Raw genomic sequence first — 5,761 nt, forward strand, 5'->3', positions numbered from 1 at the left:
TGTTTATGAATTGCCTAGTGTTTGTTTATCTTATTAGACACTTTTGAGATCTCATTAAATATGTTTATGATTTTTCCTGTTTATCCATTTTGTACGTACATATAAGATTGGATGAATGACAACAGGAATAGTCTTTGACAAAAGTCATTTTCGTTGGAACATTTTGGACACTTTTCATTTATGAACCTTGATTGAACAAGTTGCTAGTGTTGTGGTAGATAGAAGGGACTATGTTGCCTTTTGATATACAACCACCATGACTCAAACTAGTAGGTTGTTTGATTAAGGTATTTATGCTTACCAAATTGAAGGATGGATTAAATTTTTGCGCGTCTAATGTTAACCTTATTGAGTCTAAAATAGTATTAGTCATATGGGCCAAGTGGGAGAATGTAAGAATTCAATGTCCCACATGACCTGACACATAAGACAACTTATTAGACTCGATCTTAATGTGGTTAATTAATCCTCCTTTATTAATTGTTAGTTAATGGTTAATTAATACACCTTAATAAAGTGTTGGTTAATTAACTACGAGAAGTTAATGTTTCTTATTAATTAATTCTAACTTTGATGGAAAGTAGAATTAATGGTAATAAAAGAACAAAGGAAACCGGTTCTCTCTCTACCCTATAAATATGTACAATATCCATTAGCATTATATATCTTAAGAGGGTCAAGTGAGAGAAACTATTTCCTAGTGTTTGAGCCTTTAAGAAGATTTTATTGCTATGGATTCTGGTATATTTCTTTTATTCTATTTATTGTGAAAATCATGATAGTTAAGATCTTGGAAGTTATAAATATTGTGTACATTATATTTATCAATTTGTAGTAAAAAAAGGAAGAGTCAACACTACTAGACGAATCAACCTGTCAATCAAATGATAGATCTTTGACTTTAGCGAAATTGTTAATCTTCTACATAAGTTAGAATCTTAGACAAATTAGACATATATTAAAAATCTGGATCTTTTGGCACATCAAGCTCATTATGTTGCGCACAATTGAAATTTCAAATAGATTTTTTATTTCTTAGTGAAATCTTGAGGATAAAACTTCTTAATTAAGTTGCATATATCTTCATTTTTAAATGATTTATATGCATCTTTAGAGCTTAAAGTAGTTCTAAGAATAAGTTCTATTTCATACTCACTAAATTTACTATTCAGTTCTTGCAATTGGAAGTCTATTGCAAAAACAAATATATCTATTCAAAAATGATGCTCCATTGTTATCAAAGATTCTTCATCTTGACAACGAGATCTACCTCGAGCTCTAGTGTAATGAGCATTGATATCAGGAACATCAATTTCATATTGTTTGCAAAATGATTTAACAATTTCAAGCAAAGGATCCTACTCATCATCTCTCGCTCAACTTTTGAAGAAATGATTTTGTAGTTAAAACTATATTCATGGCATTTAAAATTTCTTGACAATTTTATTGTAAAGCTTGGAAAAGAATTAGCCATTCCCATAATCTGTTTCATCAAATACAAAATCAAAATCAATTCAAATGATGTTGATCTCGAGGACCAAAATGCCGTTCTTATTTCCTAAGGCCTCTCTTGAGGTCGGCCTAGCCCAAAGTGCCCTTGTCAATGTTGAAAATGTTTATGTTTGGTTGGATTTAATTTGACTGTGTTCTTTCTTTTATATGATAGTTGGGTGTTTGATAGGTAGTTTTGTTTGTTCAAGTGTTTAGGTGCAAAATCATAATTGTTTTTGTTAATCTAGGGTTTTGGAGGGATAGGATTTTAGGACTTTTACTTTAGTTGTGGGATTTGGGGATTTCAGTGTTTGGCTACTGAGAAAAAATTTGTAATCTATTTTTTAAAAAAACATTAAAAAAATTCACATCATTTTTACCATAAACGACATTAACAAATTAACATCAATCGTTTTTTTTTTAATAAAAAATATATGACATGAAACAATTCACGCCATTTGTAGTAAATGATGTGAACCATTTCACGTTGTATAGTACGAAGCGGTGAAAATTCACATCGTTTACTGTTTAAGGATGACAAAAAATTTCTTGACCATGGGTTTTACGACCCTTTTACAAATGATGTGAACTAATTCACATCTTTTTTTGCACCGTTAACGTCGTTTAAAAGACGACACAAATTGGTGATATTTTTCTAGTGCATGTCTTGAACCAAGAAGCTTGAAATTTGCGACGATGATTATCTGGTTCTGATAAGGGATATTATGAAACTTTGAGTTAATATGAATCAACTTTAAGATATGCACATTGGATTTTATCTTATAAGTTAACTGGAAAGTCTCGTATCTGCAAACATAATCCTTGATAACGTTTCAAAGAAGTAGCATCACTTTTTAAGGTTGGACTCTAGCTTGAACTCATCAGTCACTGGAGGATCAAGATCTGTTACTAACGGTTTATCCAATTAAAGGTGTATTAAGCTCTGAATGATTCGCATCTGTTTTCTTAAATAATGAATCAATTATTTTTGGATTGCCCATTTTTCTCTGAGCTTTAAGAAAAATTTATGTGTCAAGAATTAACTTAAAAAAAATACATAGAAGTATAGAATTTGTATGCACTATATAGTTCTTATTACACTAACAAGTAAACAAAAAAAAAAAAAATAATAATAATAATAATAATAATCAATTAAAACCCATCAAATTAACAAAAAAAAAATCCAAGAATCAAAATAACTATTCAAAAATCTTAATCTTAAGGCATGACAAACATATGGTAATATAAACTACTAGAAAACTAAATTAAAAACGATTAATAGGGTTCAAGAAAAAGTAGTACCTTTTAGCATTATCGTAAGAGATTTATTGAAAACAAACAAAGCACAATCATGTGCCGGCCGAATAATGGAAAAAATAAATAAACAAATTAGAAGAAGAAATAAAGGAAAAGAATAAAGAAAACAAAAAATGAAAATGAAAAAGAAAAAAATCTAAAAATTAGCCTACCAATGATGATTTTCTCACCTCCTCACCATACCTCCTCTTTTGACTTAATCTTTGCCCAAACCGCCAAATGGACCTCTACTTCATCTCATTATCTCTTTACTCTTTTGCCTATTTTTGTCATTTTGATTTTACAAAGGAAAATGTGACACACACACACACCGACAAGCGTGCTAGAAAATCAATATATGACTTGTTTGGATTTTATACAAAGCTTCAACAGAATTTGAAGAATTCAATGTTGGGTCTTTTTCTCATTTTGTCTTGTTGCTAGCGAGAAATAACAATAAGAGGTGATCTATTCATTGTATTGCCACTTGGGTCTTCTCTTTTTGTGGGTTGTGGCCATTGCTCAACGCAAGGCAGACAAAGCCATAAGAAGAAGACAAGGAAATACCGAGGATGAGGAAACAAAAAAATACATTATTATAAGAGATTAAGAGCAGCTACAAGAATAGTATTTGTCAAAAGCTTAACATAGAATCAAATTTAATAATTTAATCAATATTTTAATGGTATTTCTCTCTCTCTCTCTCTCTCCAAAAGAGTTGAATACATTTTAGCTCTTTTGTGGGATCACAATCTTTTACAATTATTTGTTCGAATTTAAAAGAATTCAAACAAGTGATTGTGAGAGACTATTTATAAGACCCACTTACTAAATAAAAAATAGGCTGCTTACTCAATTTTTTTTAAATTTAAACAAATAATTATAAACAATCATAATCTATTTTTTTGGTTGTGAGAGATGAGAGCAGCCGCCATGAGAGCATGAAGGGTGCTGAGTCGCTGACCGACACATTATCGTCGACACGTTCATGTCTTTAGCGCCATAGGACTATAGTTAAAGGCACCTAGATCAGACCGTGCCCACTAATGGTTCCCAATTTGGATCAATTTCCAAGGCATTTAGTTTTTGCTTTCTTTTATAAAAAGTATCTTATTTTCAATATTAGAAGAACCCTCATTCTTTAATAAAGGAGGTTATCAAGAAGTTATTTTGGTCGACCTCTCTTGGGTTGTCTCTCTAAACGACATCATTTTTTGTTTTTTACTTGGTCTCAGCCTATTGACAGGCTTTTATTTTGTTTAATCTTTTGGCTAAGCTAAATTTATTTTAGACTTGGGCCCATTAATTGTTCCTTTCGGTCAAGTAGGCCCTTAAAATTCCATTTTATTTGGTCCCACTCTTAACCAAGCCCACTTTTGAGGACATGTTGGGCTAGGCCCATTACAAGCTTCATTCAAAACTTCAAGGTTATGCTCTATCTCATCAATGGGGAAAAAAAGAGAGGTTATTTTATGGATATTATTGTATAGTCTACAGGCTGAATATAAAATAAATAAATAAATATATAAATAAAGGTTTTACTCTAAATATATATTATGCTCTATCTCATCAATGGGGAAAACAAAAAAAAAAAAAAAAATTGTTATTTTATGGATATTATTGTAGTCTACAGGCTGAATATAACTTTTCATGAGAGGAGAAAAAAAAAAAAAAAAAGAATAAAGGTTTTACTCTAAATACTACACATTAAGCCCATTGGAGGTTCATTCCATTCAAATTTAATGGTGACCTTACAACCCATTTCATAAAGCACTAGTTGCAGCAGGAGATGCTTGTTCGTGGATCCATCTAGGGCTGGCAATTTTGACACGACCCGATAACCCGACACGAACACGACACGAAATTAGCGGGTTTTGGTCTACCTTAAACGGATTTGGGTCATAAACGGGTCTACCCGTTTATCTTGGTTTGGCGTGTCGGGTCGCGGGTCGCCCGCGGGTGACCCGCCAGACACGATTAACTTCTTCTCTTCTTTTTTTTTCTTATTTCTTTTTTGGGTTTTAAAAAAAAAAGGGAGAATGGCCTAATGGGAAATTGTCAAATTGGGGGGAATGATTTGAAAAGTGAAAAGTTGAAAACAAAAGATTCAAAACTCAAAAGAATCAAAACAGTGAAAACACAAACAAATATATATATATATATATTCTTAGATTCTTAAATTCTTAAATAATATTTTATGTTTATTTTATCTATTTTTATGTAGAATTTTCTAGCATTTGATGGAGTCGATCCTGATGCACAAAAGACTCAATTGAAACTTTATTTGGATGAACCCAAGTATTTGGAGAAGAACACGACATTTGACATCCTTTTATTTTGAAAAGGAAATGAATTTCGTTATCCTGAAGTAGCTGTCATGGCTCGTGATGTTTTGAGTATTCTTATTTCTACTATTGCTTCAGAATCCACTTTTAGTATTGGTGGACGTGTGATTGATCAATATAGGAGTTCACTCAAGCCTGATATTGTTGCGGCATTGGTTTGCACTAGAAATTGGTTATATGGAGAGCAAGGTAATAAAAGTTATTTGCATATTTAATTTCTTCATTTATTTGTATTTTTTCATCTTATTTTAATGAAATTAATTTCTTTTATCTTTTGATATAGAACAAACTTCAATGAAGGTGGATAACGAAAAAGAGGATGTTTTGACATTGGATAGTAGCAGTTCCTGTGAGATCCCTTATTTTTTCTTTTGTTCTTATGTTACTGTTTGTATTTTAGCTTGTGAGGCAGAATGGTACAATCTGTTAGATTGATATTGAATTGTAGAAAGTAAATGATGTTAGTTGACATCTTAAACTTTTTCACCTCACAATGTAATTATTCTGTTTTTTTCCTTTAGGTATTGGAGTTGAATGACAAAGATGGGCATGTCAAACTAACATGCGTTGGACTCAATTTGATGGACAATTATAATGCAGTTTGTTGTATTTGTAAATTTGTAATGATG

At 31.2% G+C, this 5,761-nt stretch overlaps 1 long non-coding RNA gene across 1 annotated transcript; it reads left to right on the forward strand.

The window, feature by feature from the left end:
- Nucleotides 1–5,222: 5,222 nt before the first annotated feature.
- Nucleotides 5,223–5,761, forward strand: LOC133874919 (uncharacterized). Its single transcript, XR_009901407.1, has 3 exons — nt 5,223–5,321; nt 5,416–5,481; nt 5,654–5,761. It is a non-coding gene; the product is annotated as an uncharacterized LOC133874919 (long non-coding RNA).

This window comes from Alnus glutinosa, chromosome 8 (assembly GCF_958979055.1).
Source record: "Alnus glutinosa chromosome 8, dhAlnGlut1.1, whole genome shotgun sequence".
Taxonomy (NCBI): Eukaryota; Viridiplantae; Streptophyta; class Magnoliopsida; order Fagales; family Betulaceae; genus Alnus; species Alnus glutinosa.